General features: G+C 38.3%; 1 protein-coding gene across 3 annotated transcripts in view; it reads left to right on the top strand.

The window, feature by feature from the left end:
- CACNB2 (calcium voltage-gated channel auxiliary subunit beta 2) overlaps positions 1-22664 on the top strand; it is a 178256-nt gene that overhangs the window by 120593 nt on the left and 34999 nt on the right. The window lies entirely within an intron of this gene.

A 22664-nucleotide genomic window follows, 5' to 3' on the forward strand; every position in this document is an offset into this window, starting at 1 on the left:
TCTCTTAAATATTGTTTGTCTAAGGAAAGTAATTTTAAGTTTCAAGCTAAACTTACAATCACTTTACATAATGAGGGAAAGGGAGCCCAAAGATTTAGATCCAAGGCTTGACCCCAAAGGGCCAGTTCCACAGTGACCTCACATAGCAAATGACAAACACATTTCACCAAGCAAAACAAAAAACAGAGAAAGTGTATATTGGAGAATATATACCAGGCAATAAAGGAACTCTCCTTTGGGGAGTGAGATAACAGCTCAATCTAGAGAGTCCCAGATCTCTCCCAAAGGGGAAATCCTCCAAAACCTCTAATTTAATAAGATGGAGAAAGGAACATGATAAAGATTGTTAGCTCCTCTCATGTCAGCTTCTTCCTGGAGTCTTTTTTCTCTCTTCAGCAACCTGAAGAGTAGGCGGCATCACACATCTCTCTAAAAGCTGTAAGCCAGGAGAGCAGGAAGGCACTGAAGAAACCAAGTCTCTCTTCTCATCAACTCTGACCTGCCACTCACACAGGCATGGGGCGTTGAGTTCCATATTAATGGGTTTTGGGGCTCAGGTTACAATCCCCTCCATTGTAGTCTCAAATTTGCAGTCTTCTCTTCAGAAAAAATAGTCCCAGTGAGTGTTTGCAGTATTGCCTACCATGTTTCTCTTTTGTTAGAAATATCCTACTTTACAATTGCTTTCTTGATTCTTTTTAGACAATTATCTGTTTGACACCCCTCTGTTAGTGGCAGAGAAGAGATTCAAATCAGAACTGCTGCCTACTCACAAAGGTGAAGAGAATTGGATGGCTCCCCAGGCCAATGACCCCCCAAATCCATCTCCTTATCCCATCATGCTGAGGTTGCCAGGTAATATATAGTACTCCACCCCCTTCTCTAAGAGCTTCAGGGGAATGAATGTTGCTGGACACTTTAGAGTTAGCATGGTACTTCTAATCCTCTCTGACACATGGCCTTGTGCCCAAAGCCTAAATTCACCTTGTGCCACAGCAATCCCTTAAATATTGTTTTTCATACTGTGTGGGTTGGGTGATGGAAAGGGAGTTGAGGACAGAGAAAGGAAGTTGTTGCCATGGGGAAGCAAAGACAAACAGGAATAGAGAAAGTCAGCCTTTTCCCCACTTAGACTGTCTTTCTAAATGTTATTTCATTCACAATGTTTCTCTGCTCCTCCGCATGAGTAAGGCTCACGTTGAATTGTTTGTGAGCTCCATCTAAAGTTTTCCTCCTCTTCTTTGTATTTATGAATGTTCTCTTCTGAGTGGGTTTTCTCAGGAACAAGGTTATTTGTGAGTTGCTGAAACTCTTTCCCAGGAAGGAACTTTTATCTTTGCTGAAGGACTTTCCCACTGTTGTTTTGACCTGTTCTGAACTGTACAGACTTCTCCTAATGCATGAATCTGAAGAATGCATCCTTTGGGCATTCCTGATTATGTTTTACATGGTTCTTCTGGTTTAGAAAATACCCACTTTGGGAATTGTGACTTTGTGGTTTTACTCAGCTTGACATAGCCACCCCCTTGGGATCCTGCCTTCCACCGTCCTTTACAGATAGATGACCCAAGGCTTTCCTTTTAATTCAGTCTAATTTCTAACTTCAGAAACTATAATCCCAGAATCCTGAAGCTCCCGAGAATACATATTTTCAGTAGTTTACAAGGCATCATTTTAAGGGGTCCCCCTGTATGAGATCCAGAGACTCTTCATTTCCAGAGAATACTCATTACTCAGATGCATCTGTAATCTCATTACTTTGAATATTCCTTGCAACAATGATGATTACAGCCTCTGCATGCCTGCTCATTCTGTTGTACCATTGTCTACATGCTTAGAGCCTTCTTCTCTTTCTCCTAGTATCATGAAGGCACCGTGGAGCATTCAAGCTGCCTGCCTGTCATCCCTTGCCTTAGCTACTATGTCCGATCCATCTTCCCTTCCCATTCTCCTTTTCCCTCTTGGCATGTTTCATTCTTGTTCTTCGAAGTTCCTCATTTGTTATATTTTGCACCTCTCCATTGCCTTCTCTGTGTTATTTTCATTAGATAGCTGTTATTTCCAGGAATCGTTATGAATGGTAGACTAATATTTTTTTTCGCTCTTGTTTTTTGAAACCTATTACAGCCTGCTCATACCTCCCTATTGTCCACCTATGTGTTGCTTATTGTCCGTTCTTTATAGACTGTTGAATTTGATGTCTCCCTGCCATAGCAACACTGGGAGCATGTCAGTTTTGAATGGATGGGCCTTTGTTTCCAGGGATCCTCATGAGTATTAGACTAAGAATTAGAACTTTGCTGGGGAATTAAAGTTGCTAGAGCTAACATTCATCTCACAAGCTTTTATTCAGAAAATCGTTTACTCAAGGTATTGAAGAGAGTATGAGTAAGTATATGTGCACATTACATTACTATTGCAACAGGCTAATTTATACAGCGCTGTTTATTTAGGTCAGTAGAAGGAAATAGCTGTAGGAGTAAGGTTTAGTAAGTCAGGTATGCAATTGGTAAATGCTTAGAGGGGAAAGAACATTTCAAGTTTTCCATTTTGCCACTAATTCTGTTGTCTTTACATAATAAATATATTATGGTTCATTATCTGAAAGGATGGGTGACTTTGAGATTCAAGCATAATGGTTCATGTAGAAACTAAATTAGATGCTAGATACACACAGTTCTATTGAAATTTCCCTAATAAAAGTAAAGTACTAATGCTATTTAAGGCATATATGTATTTTTAGAGAAAATTCTTTTGGTGGTGGCCAGGCTAGATCAAATTTTTTTTACCTAAAGTATTTCTTGTACTTAATGAAAAGTTACCTGTTAGAGGGAATCTGTGTATGCCATCTAAGGTAGCAAGAATATAGAGATATATTGTTCTCAATCATCACGTTTGGTCTAAACTTGCCCTTCCTTGAGGCTAGATTTGTGGAATTCCTCTCCAATGGATTTAGAGATGCAATCAAAATGTATAGGAAATCTGGGAAGTGAATACTTAGTACAAAGCAGAGTGTGTGGGAGGGTGGAGAAAATGGAATGCCTGGAGTCAGGGAGATGAATAGGAGATAAAGGGATGAGTCAGATATTGGGGGACCATAATTCATACCAAGCTAATGGATAGGAGACTCTCAGGCTCTCAGTATTGGCATGGCAATAACCATCTAAGAATTTGCAGGAGAATGTCCAGGTTCAGCAGGAGGATTTCTGAGCTGCTTGCACTAGCATAGTTGGAGGAGAAAAAAACATAAATTTCCTGAGAGCAAAAACTATTTCATATTTATTTTTGTATCCCCAGCACCCAGCAGAGTGCCTTGTATGTAGTGATGCCTAATAATGTTTTTTTAAATAAACTTAGTAACCATGAACAAGAACAGCCAGACATTTAAAACAAGGGACAACATTTTACCAGAAACTCATTTAAACAAAGTAGAACTAAATTGGAAAGAGTTTGAGTTCAAACCCAGCCCAAACACTTACTGTTCTCTTAGCTTCTCAAAGCTCCAATTTCCTCATCTCTTAAATGAGAGAGCAGGTTGAAAGTGGCCTTTGCAATTGTAGCCAAATATGGCACCTGCTCTCTAGGAACGTAGTCTGGTTAGGAAGCTACGACATAGAGGAAACAATTCAATCATAACGGAGAGTAGATTTTCACAGTAATGATAGGGCTTTAAACTCTTCACTAAAAAGATGCCTTGGAAGCACAACAAAGTCCGCTTTTTTATAAATAGCTCAAGACCAATGTCATTCCATTAAAATGAAAATTGGCAATTGACCCTAAGAATGGTATAAAAAATTTCTTCAGATTGATAATTTTTGCTACAACATGCCAGCATGTGTCCCTCTGCCTTTATTTATGAGTTAAGATCAATATGAATTATATAGTTATATAAAAATTATATAAAAGTCTGATGATCATTATTAAAGTATTATTAAAAAGCAGCCTTACCTTTCTTAAGGAAAAAGAGGATTTTACTAAGCAAAGTTTTTTTCTGTAACATTATGTGTGTATTTATGACATTCAGCAATGTAGCATGATAGTAAAAGGTAGCCTTTAGAAGTTTCGGGTACAAGTTGCATCTCAGAAAATAGCCGTGTTCAGTTAAGTAATTTGAGTTCTATGGTTTGTTTTAGGGTTTTTTTTCGCTTGAGAACTATGTAAAAATATGAGTTTAGCTCAGGATTATAAATAGGGTTAATGTGTCTGAAATTTCCCAAGAGTAGGGGAAGGTCATCATTTGATGAATGTAGTAAGATGAATTGGTATGTTCAGATGCAGTTGTTGAATGATTCATAGACTGGTGGAGCTTGAAAGTGTGTGTGTGTGTGTGTGTGTGTGTGTGTGATTCCATGGTCACCTCATACCTAAGCCCAGAGAGCCATGCTGCCAATACAGAACATCCATAGAGAAGACTAAGTTGAAAAAGTTTGGATAACTCAGAATATATCCTCACAACTGGGAAAACTCAGAAAGCATGTTCTTCTGGAAGTAGTATCCTTTTTACATGCAGTTATCCTTTAACTCTTTCTTCTCCCATATACATATATATACACACACACACACGTACATATGTGTGTATATATAGATACACACGTATGTGTGTATATACAGAGATACACACACACAAACACGCACACACACATATGTGTGTGTTGTAGCCTTTTTATTATAGTTACTATTCTCCCTCTCTAATTAAATTTCATGTTTAAATTTCCTTTTTTAAAAGGCCAGATTTTACCTAGGTTATTAAAGATCCTAGGATTGCAGAGCTCCGGGTAACCTTAGAGGTCATCTAGTCCAGCCCCCTCATTATACAAATGAGGAAGTGAAGGCCCATAAAGGTAAAAGAGCTTGCCCATGTTCGTGTAATTAATAGATGGAAAAACTGAGATTTGAACCTAAGTCTAATGATTTCAAATGTAGTACATTTTCCACTCTTCAGTACTATACTTATCCTGCATGATTGCTTGGAGGAGCATGATCTCAGCCTGGATCTTAGATAATTGAAGCACAATTAGTATTCTTGAAAAGGTAATTGATGCATTCCCACTGACATTCACAGGAAATGGTTATTTTCTTAGAGGCTCACTCGATGAGTCTGAGTCCAGGATACAACAGAATACTTACTTTTGTTGATGGCACCACCATTTTCCCATTCAGTCAGGTTCAAAGCCTCAGCCATCCCCAGTTCCTTATTTATTCTAGTTGGTTGTTGAGCCTTGTCACTTCCACCTCCACAGCTTCTCTTCAGCTCTCCTCATTTGGCCACTGCTCTAGTTCAGACCCTTGTCATCTCTGGCACGGGCTGCTGTAAATGTCTCATTGAAATCTGCCTTAAATCTCCACTCACCAAACCATCTTCTACATAGATGCTAAAGTTATATTCCTAAAGCACATGTCTAAATATGCTATTCCCCTGTTCAAAAAGCAACTCAGATCAATGCAATAATAAATCCAGAAAAAATGAAGACAAAACATACCACTCACCTCTTACCAGAACCTTAAATTCATTAAGAGATTTACATGGCCAATGTGGGGATTTGTTTTGGTGGACAATGCATCTATGTGTCAAGGGCTTTTTTTCTGCTTTTTGTTTGTTTTTGCTCAGCGGAAAGGGAGAGTAGTTAGAGGAATGGATTAATAAATGAAAAACATTTTTTTTAAATATAAGGGATAATTCTTTGAAAGGGCAGGAGAATTATAGGAGATGTAAAAACAAAACGTATCAATTATTTTTTTGAAAGCTTTGTTGGCTTCCCACTGCCTCCAGGGTAAAATGTAACCTTCTCCATTTAGCATTTTAAACACAATCTGACTCTGGCCTACCTTTCTGGTATTATTGTATGTTAATCCCTTTATTATGTGGTCTAGGCATACTGTTCCTCACCCAAGACATTCTGTTGACATTTTGCTGGTAATGAGCTGCCTGTGACTGGAAGCCTTGTAGGTGAGACTAAATGACCCCTAGTTGGGAATGTTGGAAAGAGGATCCATGCTTCAAGTATAGAAGCTGGACTAGATGAATTCTGGCATTACTTTCAACTCAGAGGTTCTGTGCATCCAGAACTGGGGAACATGGAAGAATTTTGTACATTCAAGACATTGCTCCAGTAGAGCCAGGCATTTGGTTTCATAAAAGGGATTGAATGAAAGAATGGAGTAGGAGCAGTGGTCGTTTTGCTTTGTAAACTGTTACTTTGCATTTGTACTATTTTGAAATGTCTGTTCAGTACTTATTTAGAAAATTATACACTGCAGAGAATTTGTCAAGAAGCATTCTAAACAAATTCTAGAAAGCATTTATAAAGAGCTTGCTGACAAACATTTGGAGACACATATTGTTTTTTCAATTCAGTAATCTCTGTTTTCCTCCACACTCTAACATCTGCACATTTAGTCACTTAGTCTTTATGGTTTTCGTGATCAAAAATTATGCATGATTGATTATGTTTTCTTTCTCTTGGTTCCTTTGTACTGAGGGTTTTGTTTGACTTAAACCTGGGAGGCTAAGCACAGTATCTTCATAACCAGACCCAAATATTTTGGCAGAGATGAAATTAGTGCAGACGTTTGGAAGTGGAAGTTTGTGACATCAGATCTATTATCCATTCAACCTTGCCCCTCGTCTTGTTTAGTCTTCCTTTCTTCCTGACTGAACTTTGTTTCTTCTCTATCGTGTAGAGTTTTCAACAACAACAACAAAAGACTTTTGACTGTCTTTAATAGTTCATTTCCTATCTTATTCATAAGTCACAATCTCCTGGTTGGTCACTAGCTTTTAACCTTCCTTATCTTAAAGTGTTTCCTAGCTCTGAATAGACAAAGCAGGAATGGGAAAGAGGGAAATGGTCAGATAAAACAGAATTGGAATGTCTGAGGATGCTTGCCTTATAAAGAGAGCAGGAAGGGCCTTCAGAGGCCATTCAGTGCAGGTGAGTTAGAAGAGAGGAAAGCCAGATGCAGGGAAGTTAAATGACTTACCTGAGGTCACACAACCAGTAATTGTTAAAGAATGCATTCTGGGTTATAAATTTGTCACGTAGACATCTACTGAACAATCATTTTTCTTAATTCAATCCATAAAAAGTCAAAAAGAAAGACACTTGAAGAGCTATCTACCAAGGGCATCTTTAGCCTAGTCACCATGCCTTCATTGGAGTCATGGTACCCAATGGCTTTTCAACGTCAGGGTTAAAGCCTTAGAGCAGTCATTTAGGTATATCTCAGGGTATCAACGCTTCACCTCTCTCCAGAGGTACCTGGGCTAGTATATGAGAAAAAAGCTATTTTTTCAAATGTTACTCTTATTTTACAATTCTTTTTAAAGATACATTTTCTTTGCATTTGTTATAATACCTTTATCTTCTAATGAATGGTTGATGTTTTCCTGCATTGTCAATATTTTCCTATTTCCTCTCTAAAGCCTTTTCTTCAGCTCTCTCTTCTCTGTTGCTCATATAAATATGAGATCTCTACTCTTAGACTTTCTATATATCCAATTTAATTATTCTGGGAATTTTCTTTTCTCCAAATTAAGTTGTCCCAATTACTTAAAGTTTTCCTCTTGGGATCTAGTTCTTAGTTCAATTTTCACTGCTGTCTTCTTAATTTTTGTTCTGATTTCTTTCAAGATTCATCATATCCGTCTGAATTTGTGTTTATGTCTTGAAATCCCATATTCAAGGACATATAAAATATACTTATTTCTTAAACTTCCATTTTTTTCTACTCATGTGTATTTTTCATTCTCTTCAGATATTTAGAATGTGCATTTCCTCTCCCACAGATTTTATGTTTGGCCATTTGAAATTTTCCAGTAGAAAATCATAAAGAAAATAAGCTTGTTGAGCTTATTTTTATTAAACATCTTATTAGAACAAGTCTAAAAAGAGTAGGATGTTAGTCTTTGGGGAACAGGTTTCTGAATGAAATTAATTGTCATTACTAACTAGATTATGTATCTAGCCCACCTGAAGATGAGAAGCTGGTAAAGAAAAATAGTAGTAGTCAGAAAGGTAGGAAGAGAGCCAGAAGAATTTGCTATGTCTGAAGCCGAAGGAGTGGAGAATGTCTAGTACTGCAGTTAGTAGAGTGTCTTCTGTAGCTGGGGTTTCCCAAGACCCTTTTTAGGGCATCTATGAGATCAGAACTATTTTTCTAATAAGGTCAAGATGTTGTTCGCCTATTAAAAATGCTCCTCGCTTTTCAACCACTTATCTGTGTGGGCAGGTTTTCTTCATATTCTTCAACCAAAAGAACATATCACAATATATTGAATGCAGAAGCATATGTGAGAATCAAGCTATCTTCTCTTAAGCCAGACATTAAAGAGATGTGCACAATATGTAACACAATGACATTCTATCACTAATTCTCTTTTGTTTTGGGAAAATATAGCATTTTTAAATTATTTGTATTAATGTTTTGTATTTATTATTATAATTTTAAATGAATTAATAAATAAATGGAAATTTTCAGTTTTGATTTCTAGTATGGTAAATATTGATGGATGTACCCACATTAACAAAAGCTCTTTGGAGTCCTTTTTATGAGTGGGTTTTTTATGTGTGTTTGTCCTTCATTCTCGGAGAGGACCATGACATCAGGGAAATGATGACATGACTTGCAGTTGACTTCGATTTGAGTGAGGGAGGGCTGTGCAAGGTCACCAGCCTCACTTTCTCCTCCAGAGTCATCTGGGTCCAGTGGCCTGATATTCACTGGGATGACTGGAGATGGCCCAGGATGCATTAGGAAACCTTGGCCCTTTCAGACTAAGGTCTTTTCAGGTTCTCATTTTGAATGAGGTAATGCCCGTTCAATGAATAGGCCTCTTTAAGACGTTAATCCAGGGTCGGCCCCTTTAATCAAAAACTCAAAAAAAAAAAAATCAAACTGGGAGGGGGAGACCCTCAGGGTTCCTGCCCAAAAGAGAAACAGTTACTATTTATATTTACATTCACTCTGTGCTAGGAGGGCAGGGCCCTATGCACTCCAGAGTGAGGTGGGTTTAAGGCTTGGTTTTTGAGAAAGAAATCTAGCCAGTAAACCCAAAGTTAAGGAGGCAGCCTTCAGCCATCAAAATGTACCTTCCTTTGGACAAAGCACCGTCAGGTAAGGAGAGGGGAGAAAAGGAAAGGAGAGGCTACTCACAAGTTGTGTTTGTCCTTCATTCTCAAAGAGGACCATGACATCAGGGAAATGATGACATGACTTGCAGTTGATTTTGATTTGAGTGAGGGAGGGCTGTGCAAGTTCACAAGCCTCACTTTGTCCTTCAGCCATCTGGATCCAGTGGCCTGATATTCAGGGATCCTGAGACCATAAAGTTTGAGAACCAGTGATCCAGTAGAAGGAAGTGGTCAGCATTCCCTAATGCTAAAGATAGGTAAAGAAATATGACGTGGAGGAAGGGGATCTCTTGGGTTTGGTCCAACGGAACTGAATTGGGAAATTTTATTTAGGAAATTTGGAATTAGACAAATTCCAATTGGGAAATCCTTGATGACTTTCTGAGAGAGGAGTTTCAGTTGAGTGATAAAAGGAGTCCTATTCCAAGGGTTGGTGAGAAAATGTAGGCATCGGATATAGCCAGGTTCTGTGTTTTGCCCCCAGAAGCTTCTATTCATCCCCTCCACCACCCCAATGGGAAGTACTTGTATCAAGGTGGGTAGACAGATGATTTATGCTACCAATTTAAAGGAAAACTGCATGAGTACTCATTTTATCTGTCCTGAGCTGTATCCAAACGGAAGTACAAGGGCTTTCTTTAGGACCACGACAGGAAAGAGTTCAGGCTCTTCTTTAAACAATCATGTTGTGTTGACCTTTTTTTTTTTTTGCTACAGTCAGTTTTGCTTCATAGTCCTGGTCAGTTAAGGCCAGCTAGCAAGTTATTTAGCTGCCCAGAAATTGGCAGTCTCCTTGCATTTGGATTATCCAAAGCCCCCTGAGTTTTTCAGAATTTCTAATGAGAATTCCACATATTCTAAGAATAATTCTCCAACAACATAGTTTTTACAGCATGAGTAAGCAGTAAGTAAAGGAATGGAATGTTATGGTTGTAATAGTATACCACTCAGACTACCAAAGAGAAGGTTTTCAGTGAAGCACCAGGGCAGTTGCCTGGGAAAACCTCCTTGGGATTTCCATAACTCAGCTAATGCTTCAGCTGTAAGACTCATTGAGCATGTATGTACAACTGCGAGAAACCCCGGTATCCCCACCACTCCTAGAAGATCAGGTGCTCCTTCTGAATAATTGTCATTTTCTAATTTGTCTTGATCCTCCCTCCATGGGGTTATCCACTGTGATGCTAGAAAAAAAAAAGTAAAGGATCGAGTGTCAAAGGAATTGGGTTCAAATCTTGCCTCTGTCAACAATCCCCTCCATGACTTTGGCCAAATCATTTCACCTCGCTGTGCCTCAGTTTCTTCATCTGTAAAATGAGGAGGTAGACTATGTCAGTAATGTCAAACTCAAATGGCAATGGGGGCCACTAAAATGTGCCTGAGGGGCATGTATTCGACACTCCTGGACTCTATGACCTCAAAGGTTCTTTCTAGCTCTAAATCTAGGATTCTATGAGGATCATTTCACTGCTAAAAAATCCTCATTAGCTCCCTATTGCCTTTAGCCAATAGAACTGACACCCAGCGGGTTACATTTATTTCCATGGCTGGTATACAAACCGAAAAGAAAAATGCCAGTATAAAGTCTTCTATGTTGCCCCCAATTTTGTACTTGGACTCTTCTCTAAGATGACAAAGATGTTGTGTCTCTGTCTTTTACAGCCCTCCTATAGAACAATAAATACATTTCAACAACAGACATTGAAGTGCCTACTATGTGCCAGGCACAGATAAGTTTTTCAAATTCTAGGCATTCTTCTACCAAGAACAAAAGCAAGAAGACTAAACTTGGTAAACTGTTAAACAGTTAGGATCTAGTGGTAGTATAGGGTGTCAAGCCATCGCTGGTTGAATTCAAATGTAAAGTGATGGAGTGTGATGTTCTTCAAATTGCCTTCAGTCACACAAGACAAGGAGGTAATATCTGTAAAGCACTTTGTAACTGTCAAAAGTCAGTTATTGTTATTTAGAACGTAGCCTTTGCCTCTCTGCCCACTGCCATTCACACAATTAATGATGAACTCCTGAAAAATCATGAGAGAAAATCACTGGTGACATCCAGAGTCCTTTAAACTCTGTTATCTTTCAATACAGACCCATGACCTTGGGCCTAGAATCTGGGTAGGTATCCCCTGGTGGAGGTCATGCTTTGCCCCTGGTGTTCCATGGTGGTCTTTGACTGTTGTTACTCTTGGGTTTGGAGGTTGGAGGAGCTTGGTGGCTCAGTGGAGAGAGCTCTGGGCCTGGAATCAGGGAGACCTGAGTTCAAATGCAGCCTCAAACACTTACTGGCCTGTGTGACCCTGGAAAAGTCCCTTCATTTCTGTTTGCCTCAGTTTCCTTATCGGTAAAATGGAGGCGATAATAGCACTGCCTCCCAGGGTTGTTGTAAAGATTAAATGAGATAATATTTGTAAATCACTAAGTGCCTGGCACTTAGTAAGCAGATGCTACAGAAATGTTAGCTATTATTATTAATAGTAAGTACAAAAGAATTGGGTCAAGAATCAACAAAAGAAACATTGTATTAAATGGAGCAGTTGAAGTATCAGCCTCATAGCACTGTTTTCTGCCTGGTGGTTTTTGTGTTTAGTTTCTTTTAAAGAGTATTGTTTGTTTTTTAAAAATAAAATGATTGTGGTCCTCCTTCTCTGGGCTGAGATTTCAGTAAGAATATGCTATATAATTACCTTGGCATCTACTGCAATGATGGACTACCTCTATTTTCTCAGGGAAACATCTCTTTTGTATTTGAGAGGAATTATTAAGAAGAAAATTCTCAAAGGATCATTCTTATTGCAAATAAATGCCAAGAAAACTAATTCCATTAAAGACTTTTTTCAGTTTTAATGGGCTATTTCAGAAAGCATGCCCAGTGACCAACATAATGTAGACCCAATTTTATGTGATTTGAGTAGTCTATATCAACACACAACATTCTCTATGGAATAAAAAATAGATTTTTATCACGCATCCGGCTCCTTCATTAAAGAACTTTGGAAAGCTTTTGTTCTTGTGATATTCCTCTTTCAAGTAAGTACTGGAGACTGAAAAAAAAGAAGTAAAGCAAAGCTCCCTGCCAAAAAAGTGGTTTTTAATTTAGGGTGAAAGCCATAATATGTGTGGGAAAAAGATTAGAACGAATTAGCTAAAATCTTACATATGAAAAGAAAAAAGTCTTGACCCCTTCTAATAACATCTATGTGATTTACAACCATTTGTTGATTTGGTTTAATAAGAAACTAATTAGACAATGTTAAATTGAGGATCCCTAAGATACCTAGCACTTTTCTATTTAGGCCAATTGAAGAGACACGGAATGTCTCAGACCTTAGGTTTGATTGGTTCAAAGAACTATATGCAAGTCAAGAGATTGACATAAATGAACAGTCAGCCAATAGACATTTATTAAGTAACTATTAGGTGCCAAGCACACAAAGAAATGCAAAAGCCATTCCCTGATCTCAGGAGGTATAATGGGCAAGAGAACATGCAAAGAACTAGACATAAACAAGCTATGTACAGAATAAGAAAGGAGGAGAGGTTTTACTGCCTTTTGCTGCAAATATTTACGTAATTCCTTCATTTACTGTACAGATTACTGTAACAATGACAAAAATTAACTGTTATACTGTTATATAAAATATCCAATATTTAAGATTGATGTTTCCTCTGTTATTTTATGATAACTGAGCAGACAGAAGGCAACATTTGAGAGGACGATCATGAAATAAGAGATAAAATATCTTTTCCTGAAGCTTTTCCCACACTTGTGGAAATAGATGTGATAGATAAGTATTATAAACAAAGAAAAGAAACATTTTTAGAATGGAAAAAGCAATAAGTCTGAAAATTAATTTTGACATGATGTTTTTCTCATGACAGGTGCATATTACAGCACTGATCATTTTCTGCATATACTTTACAGAACATCTTATGCCAGTTATTGTCATAGATATAGTCTTCAACACAATTGTGAAGTCGTTCTACTGAAAATTTTTCTGAGTATTGATTCTTTGGAGCATATACCAAAATGTGTAATTGATACTAAAGCTTCTTGTTAAAGATTAATTGAGCTCAAACTAACTCCAAGACTTTATAACTTGAGAAAAATCATACATAGAATAGTCTGCCTACTGAGGTATTAAGATTTCAAAGTCATCTTTGACTCAAACTCTCCAAACTGATTTGAATTTGGTATAAAAGTGTTCTGCTTCTCTAGAAGCCAGATTTGGCAGCCCTCCTAAACATTACTCTGACCCTAGAAGACTGGGGAAGAAGTGTTTGAGCACCCTAAATATGTGTCACAAAAGTCATGCCCTGAAACCATTCTATTTCTTTAGAGTTGTCTCAGAATCTTATTGTCTCATTTTCATAAAATTCTTTTCAAGCGTAATTATCTGGTGTCTGAGTCCACAGACAGAAGATTAGAACAAACAAGAAGGGATTAAGGGAATGTTGGAAGTGGTTAAAATGATACAGTGACAGCTGACAATCTAGCATGAAAGGAAGAAACAAACATTTAAAAGCACACACGTAACTGTTGCCAAAACTCACAGCAACAATACAGCACAACAGCCATATAATCGATGTCCTCCATTTTGAAAAGCAGGGAAGTAACAGGCAGTGTAACAGGTAAAGCTGTCTCGAAGTGGATTCAGTTGCTTCTAGACATGGGGCATTCCCAATCATAGAAGGTCTTCAAATCTCCATCTCCAATCTCTGGGATGACCACATGTCAGAGAGGCTATAGAGCATAGATAGCCAACTCAAATCCCTGGCTTGAGCCACATGGGCTGGCAAATCGACCCCCTCAAATCCATTTCTATTGGAGTTTGACCTCGCTGTTGAAGAATGGGCATTCCTTTTGGGATACGGGTTGAACTATATGAACTTTAAGATGCCTTTCAACTCTGAGATTCTGTGCAGATCTATCCCTATCTTCTCTCATCCTCTCAGCCTTCCTCTTCTTCATACCCTTTTCGCTTACGTCTACTAATACCATCTGTCATGCCTTATGAAATGTCTATTCTATTGTGACCAAACTCACAACCAATACATTTTGTTTTCATAAATACATAAATACATACATTATATATGTACATATATAATTTTCATTAAATATTTCCCAATTACATGTAAAAAAGATTTAACATTCTTTTTTTAAATTTTGCATTCTAAATTTTCTCTCTCCCTCTTCCCCCATCCCCACACCTTGAGAAGGCAAGCAGTATGGTATCAGTTATACATGTAAATCATATGTAGCTATATTGAGATAAAACACACACACAAAAGTAAAATATGGATAGTAAAAAAAGGTTTCAATTTGCACCTAGACTTCATCGGTTTTCTCTCTGAAGGTAGAGAGCATTTTTCATCATATTGTCTTGAAAACCACTATTTTTCTCACAAATACGTCCTGTGACTGATTTCCCTCTTGAAAATCCTCCATTGAACAGCTAGCGCTCCAACACTTTTCCCTCACTTATTTCTTCCGTGTTGACAGGAAAGTGAGTACTAGTCATGCAGCCATTCTCTGATGCCTCTTTGAGATCCTGGATGAGGCAGACCCCTGCCCATGAATTTTCAGTGCTGCTCTATTTCTTTCTGAGGGTAGGGGAATCCAACATCAACTCTTCACAGCTTGGCATTCATGGCCCCCCTTTCCAGACTTTTTGCATATTACTCCACTAGGCACAAGGTTCATTCCAACTTATTGCACTACTTTGCCCCCTCAACTTTTCCATCTGTGGCCTCTATGCCTTTATATAGGCTGTTCTCCATGTCTAGGATCCATGTATCCTTACTTCTTTCTCCAGGTCCCTGGCTTCCTTTGAGTGTCTTCTCATGTGCTATTTCCTTACAAGAAACATTATTAGAACCCCTAAGTTGGTAATACTCTCTTCCCACCTCAATTTATCATATGTATATTTATCTTTTGGGATATGCAAAGAGAATGTAAACTCCTAAAGAGCTTGAGCTGCTTTTGATTTTTCTTTCTATCTTCCTAGCACAGTGAGTACCCTTCCCATAGGCTACCTTAATAAATGATTTGGGGATTGAACTGGATTGAATTGGTCCAAGGCCATCATCACTTAGCAGTTTTTTTTCTTCTTTTCAAATCCCATCCTTTTATACTACTTTATCACTACATTCATCTTCATTCCATTATTTCTGGGCACCCTTCCACCTTCCCCTGTGATTATAAGGCTATCATACAGTCTTCCTCTCCACCCTGTTTAAATCAAATTCCATCCTTCAAATCTCAAGTCTCATCCTCTTATTTTCCAATTTTTTTGCCACCACAAAAAGTTGCCATAAATATTTATACATTGAAGATGTTTATAAACTTATAAAGAATGAAACTAGCAGAACCAGAAGAACAATTTATACAACTTGTGAAAATAACCAACTTTGAAAGCTATAACAACTATATATATAATACAGTGACCAATTCATGATTGCAGAGGACAGATGGAAAACCGTACTATAGATTTGGGGTGCAAAAAAGACATATATTTTTGTATATAGCCATTGAGGGGATTTATTTTGCTTGGCTATGTATGCTTGTTACAAGAAATTTGTTTTTCTTTTCTGTTTTTGTTCTTTTAATTTTTAACAGTAGGATGGAAGTGGCGAGGGAGTGCTACCAGTGTGAAATGGTGTGTGCACTTTCAGATGTAACTTGTATTATTAGTTCTACTTAACTATTTTACTTGGTTATAAGAGGTCTTTGATGAAGTAAGGGTAATTTATAAATATAATATAAAAACAAAATACATCAATATAACATTTAAAAAGGAAATTATACTAAACCAAGTCCCTAAAAAAGAATAATGTTTTTAAATTACTGAAGGAAATGCTAAATTTTAGTTAGAGGTTAGTGAAAGTTAAAATGTCACTTTTTCCTTCCTCTAAGCTCTTTATGATTGGATTTAGTTTTCAGGTGAAGAATACCTGTGCAATAGATATGATGCTTATGGGATATCCAGTTACCAGTGACTGGAACTCAGGAAAGAGAGTAGAGCTGGATATTTAGATCTGGGAATCATCTGTATAGAAATAACTGAACCACAGGAGCTAAAGTGTTCAACAGGCAAGAGAAGGTGAAGATAGATGAGGACCCAAGATAGAGTTTGGGGGAGGAGAACCCCCAGATGGAGGAGGGGGGCTGGAGATATGGATGCCGATCCACAAAGGAGATTGAGAGGATAAGTAATACAGAAGAGACAGGGACACAGGGAGAGAGAGACAGAGAGAGAGCCCATGTCATAAAAACCCAAAAATCCGAGTGGATAAACTACCCAGGAAGAGAAGATTGTCAGTGGTTCCAAATGCTTCAAAGAGGTCTTGAAACATTGAGACTGAGAAAAAGCCACCGTTAGTTACTTTGGAGAGAGCAGTTTCAGCTGAGTCCATAAGGTCTAAAGACAGACCGCAAGGGGTTGATAAATGAGTGGGATGGGAGAAAGTAGAAGCAACAAAATTAGATAGCTTTTTGTAGGTGTGAAAAGAAAGAGAAAGAGGAGGAGACCTGGGCACCTTTGTAAGCAGCAGCCTGTAGACAGGGAGAGATTGAAGATTAGCGAGGGAATCATTATAGGGCAATGTGCCAAAGAGAGGGGTCTGGTCGGGATCAAGGGTATAAATAGAGGGAGTGACATTGTCAAAGATAAAAGTAAAAAATTGGGGAATGATTTCGGTGGGTTTTGAGATGTAGAGAAGGGGAAAAAAGGGAGCTCAGAGGGAATGGACTCTACCTTCACATTAAGGTATAAGGCTAAATCCTCAGTTCAGAGGGTATAAGAAAGAGATATTGTGGGAAATCTGAGGAAAGAAAAGATGGTTTGGATAGAGAATCAATTAATGGGGAGCAAAAGAATTATCCTACTGCATTAAGGGCTCTGCTGAGATTAGATAACATAACTTTATAGGAGATCCCATCGACATGGTTGTGAGGTTTCCTCCAGCTCCCAATCAATAGAGCCTATTTCAGTAGCACAGTAGTGAGATGACTCCAGAGCTGATGTTTGGTAAGGCATAGGTGGTGTTAGGACCATGGGATGAGGGATTTGAGAGTAGAGGACAGGGTTTATTTGAACTGTTCAACTATAAGGTTAACACTGAGAAGGGACAAAAGTGAAGCAAGAGCCTTGTGTGGGAAAATACCAAGGAGTGAAAGGAAAGGTCACAGTGGTGACAAAGAATAGTTTTAGGGAGGAAGGGGAAGAGAATACACATTTATTAAAAGCCTACTCTGTTAGGCTCTGTGCTTAGCACTCTACAAATATTAACTTATTAGATCCCTACACCAACCCTGTGAGGTAGGTGCTTTTTATTATCCTCTTTTAATAATCGAAGAAATTGAGGCAGACCGTTTGAAGTACTTCCCCAGGGTCATGCAACTTGTAAGTGTTTGAGGCTGGATTTGAACTCGAGTCATTCTGACTTCAGGCCCAGCACTCTATCCTCTATGCCACTCGACTACTTCACTTTAGGGGAGTGAGGGATCCAGAGGGAGAGATGAAATGACAGGGAGTTATCATTGGATAAAGAAATTTCAGAATTCTTTTCATTGAAGTAGATCATTTGTAGGTGATGCTGAGATCAAGGGTATGCCCATCCTTTAAGTGGCCAAAGTGGAATGAGGAGTGGAGCATGGGAATTGAGACTTAGGAATTGGGCATGCCCGGATTGTCAAACAATAGTGTGTCTGTGTATGTTGAAATCCCAAAATGTAAGGGCTTAGAGGAAGACAATGAACTAGATATTGAACTCTTTGAAAAAGGAGGAGGATAGGTGGGTAGCTGGCTTATAAATGGCACCAAGACTTGAATTGGGCGATAATATAGACAGAAGAAATCCGAAAGGCAGAGAGGTTGCTGGGAAATGTCAGGGAAGGGAGAGTCTGGAAGTGACTCCTCCTCCTGAGCTAGTATGTTGGTCAGGAGGGCATGAGAGAGGGTGAAGCTGGAAAGGATAGCCAAGGCTAACTGTCATAATAATGCAATTAGTTACTGGCATGATGACATAGGTTTCATTTGTTCAGTTCATTAAAATGTGCCAACAATGGGCTACCATATTAAAAAAAATTAAGTCATTAAATTATATGCAAAGTAAAATTCAGATAATAATTAACCATCTGGCTTTGGCTCCTCCCTAAAACAGGGATGTTGTTTACTATCTTAAATGAATAATGATTTCCCTTACTATTCACAATGGATAAGAAATATGTGTGTGTGTGTGTGTGTATTAAAACAAGAAAAGAAACGTGGTTTAAATAAAATTTCCAATAGAGAGGTTTCCACTGCATCTTAACAATAAAATAAATCCCGTAGTAAATGTGAGAGCCACCATGACATACTAGAGAGTCAGCCTTGGATCCATCATTGGACTGTGACCTCCTTGAGGGCAGGGACCATTTCACTTTTTCCTTTGTATCTCCGGCATCCAGTATAGTTCCTGGCACACAGTCAACTCTCAATCAGTGTTTGTTGATTAACGGACTCAAAGGAAGTTGGTCAATGTTTTAGTGGGAGACTGGTAACTAGTTACTGTTTGCTTAAAACTACCACTAGTTGGCTAAGTATAAAGACCAACTCTCTTTCTATTCCATTTTGTATACAACGAATGTAAAAAAAAAAATCCTATCTTTACTTGCTCTATTTGGAGCAAAGAATAAATGATTCCTGAGGAGTTGTGAGAAAATGAATACAGGACATGCCATGCTCAGCCTTTAAATATATTTCCTAGACAAGTGGTATTCTCTTTTGTACTGAGCCTGTTGTTTGATCAGTCTCATGCATATTTCTTTTCCTATGAACACCATCCTACAGAGCTGCCCACAATTGTCACAAGGGAACTCAACCTTCCTCATTACACCTGCTTTTCACTGTGCCCTCTTGGTGTCCTACGGTGCTCACCACTTAATGAATAACACATAAGTATCTTTCTTTAGGCAAAGCAGTATTTTAGCCACAGAAGTCTGCCACAGGGGTTACTCCTTAAAAAGGTAATAGGATAAATATATATAATTAGAAATGTGAGTGCCTAGGGAGGGGAAGAAAAAAGAAAAGGGAAAAATTTGTAAGGAAAAAGTGGTTTCAGTGTTTTCAGGTGCCTCTTGTGATCCCATTCTTAACCTTCATGTTCTTCCTGTGCCTTCACCCCTTCCTTCTTCTCTGTCCTCCCTCCTCCCCTCCACCAAAAAGTGAAAAAATAAATCTATCTCAGCCTGTTACATTTTTTAACATGATTTAGTGCATATAGGAAGAGAGCACAGCCAGGTGATTTGACTCTTTGTAGTATGCAAGATCAGAGCTTTTTAAAGCCAGATGGTTGGAAGACATTTCTCAGTAAATGCAATCAGCCACCAGGGTAATTTAGTGCTGAGGTCTCTAAACTGAGCAAATCTAATAAAGCTTCCATATTTGAGACGAAAAGAACTCTGGTGATAATGGCAAGTGCTGATCTTGGGTCATCAATATATTTAGAGATCCCTAAGGCCAGTTAGTCCAACCTCCTAATTTTGCAGATTAGAAAACAGAGGCCCAGGGAGTAGGTAATAAATGACAGAGCCAAGATTTCAACTGATTCAAGTCACCTGACACCAAGCCCATCTCTCTTTCCACTACCTCACACTGGCTTTCAACCTCAGGTCAGAAGGTGCTGAATGAATGCAGTGTAGAAAACAGATTATTTTTTCCAACAGATATAACTTTGCCATGCCAATGGTGGCATGCTAAAAGTAGCCAATTTTAAGGGGAAGGACTATCTCTAGTCTTGTAGGATTCCATAAGGCTTCTAAGACTTGGGGATTTTGAAATTTCCCCTTCACTCGCATCAAAGTTGGAGGTTGGCAGTTGGTACAGCAGTGCTGATGCAGCAAAGAAGGTTTCATCATTTCAGCTGATGCATGGTTTGGGAAGGTCACATGTTCTTCCCTCTTACAGTTTATATTATCAGACACACACACACACACACACACACACTCACACTCACACTCACACTCCTTGCTGCCCCACCACCTTCATGGAGAAGCAGTTCTTACAGACAGTACTATGGCTGAAGTCCTATGGTATTGTGGATAAATCTGTCAACCGGAGAGTTATCAAATAAAGTTAGACCTCCTCCATACATTTCTTTTTGAACTTCAGCCCTTTTTTGTGTAAATATATAAGCATGAATTGTTACATGTATAACATGTGATTTAACTGATCATGGGAAGTCCTAGAGGAGGAAACTCCCTTCACCAGAGTGACAGCCTCTGAACAACTTATAGTCTTAGAGAATTAACTGGGAGAAAGGAAGGAAGAGAAGAAACATTTATTAAGTACCTACTATGTGCCAGTCACTATACTAAGAACTTTACAAATATTATTTCATTTGATCCTTTTTTGATTTGAACCTGGAATATAATATTGAGAGGTCAAATGACTTACCTGAGTCATATAGTCCATATGTGTTAGAGGTGGGTCTTGAATCCAGGTCTTCCCAACTCTAAATCCAACTATTTACTGTGTACACACACACACACACACACACACACACAATTCAATTCAATAAACCTTCACTAAGTGCCTACTGTGTACCGGGCACTGTGCTAAGTGCTAAGGATACAAAAAGAGGCATAAGATGGTCCCTGACCTCAAGGTGCTTTACAGTCTAATGGATTGTACCAGATACACATCCTACTATATGGTGTATTTCGCAATATAAATATTGTGAAAAGGCAGAAAGAAGGTTGAGGAACATAATTAAATCCAACTTAAAACATTTATTTCAGAGTATTGAATCCCAAATTGAGCTAAGTGCAGAAAGCTCACAGTGATTTTATTTCTGTCTTGCACAGCTGCACCTTTCATCTGAGGTTCTGTTTGTTGGAATTTTATGTAATTTAATAGAAGAAATGAGGTTTTTCAGGTAAATTCTGTAATCTCAAGGGAACTTTGGAATCATTTGGGTCAACGTACTCATCTCATTTTTAAAAAACGATCGTAGACTTACTGTTGTACCATTACTGAATTAAAATCACATTTCTCTTCTCTAACTCTCCTGTTACTCCAGCATCACATTTTTATTACTGTTTAAATGTTTGAAAATTTTTCTCATTGTTTAAAACATTGAAAATTCTCTGTGATCCCTCTAGAAAGAAAAGCAGTATGTCAAACACAAATGATAATTTGGAACAGGTATTTTTAAACTTTTTTGCATCATGGACTCTTTGGCAATGTAGTGAAGTCTATGGACCCTTCTTCATAATAATGTCTTTAAATGCTTAAAATACAATTGATTACAAAGAAAACCAACCATGTTGATACAGAGTTATCAAAATATTAAGAAGAGAAGTTCATGGACCTCAGGTTAAGAACCCCTGGTTTGAACTACCATGAATGGAAAACATCTCTCAGGTTCATCAAACTTCAAATCTTCCTCCCAAGGATAAGAAGAAGAAGGAATGACACTTGAGATTCATTGCAGGCTTTGCTATCATGAAAAACCTTGGATCTGTATTCGACTTATACAAACTGGCTCTAACCAATGGATGGGCTCACCCACTACTAGAATTTTAGTAGAAGGTGAGGTAGCAAACTTCTCTCCCTCTTCTAGCAGCTCACCTGGGCCTGGTTAATAACACTATAAACTGAATTTCAGCTTTTCTTATTCCATTGTCCATTCTACAGCATTAGCCTCAATTACACAGCATGTCTTTCCTCCCTTAGCTGGAAGTATAGATAAACCAAAGTGATGTCAGAACTACTACCCCATCTCCATCCTAAAGGGTAGACCAGGGGTGGGAAACCTGAGGCCTCGAGGCCACGTGTGGCCCTCTAGGTCCTCAAATGTGGCCCTTTAATTGAATCCAAACTTCACAGAGCAAATCATTTTACTATTTATTATATATAAAATTATTGTTATTTATTAATTATTGTTAATAAAAGGATATGTTCTGTGAAGTTTGGATTCAGTCAAAGGGCCACACTTGAGGACCTAAAGGGCCACATGTGGCCTTGAGGCCGCAAGTTCTCCACCCCTGTGGCAGACTCTTTTTCTTCATTCCCACCTCCTCCTCCCCCACAAGCAACCTCAGGTGAGAAGCCTAATGAGCCAGAGTGTGAAACAGCTCTGAATTCTACACACACACATAATATGGCAATTAACTGTGCTAAACAAGGATCGTTCCTTTTAGATATTTGCATTTTCCACTATTAAAAGTGATACCTTCATAGACTTAATGTCCTAACTTGTAGATAGATGCCCAGGTTATGCTCAGTGATGCTTTATTCACCAACATTGGCTATAGAAGCAGTCTCTATTTGTAGATGCTGAAACATCAAATAATCAGTGTAGATGGTTTCACTGATTTCTTTTTTAGGCAGTGATTGCATGAGGTTGGGTCAGCTCAAAGAGGAAGGGTTAACATAACGTAGCAAATGGTGATTGCATCCCTAATATTCTGAAGCTGCAGGAGAGACTATCTACAGAAAATTGAGTGAATTCTCTTTATCTTCTATTTTAGTTTAAAGAACAATT

The sequence above is a fragment of the Trichosurus vulpecula genome, chromosome 5 (assembly GCF_011100635.1).
Source record: "Trichosurus vulpecula isolate mTriVul1 chromosome 5, mTriVul1.pri, whole genome shotgun sequence".
Lineage (NCBI taxonomy): Eukaryota > Metazoa > Chordata > Mammalia > Diprotodontia > Phalangeridae > Trichosurus > Trichosurus vulpecula.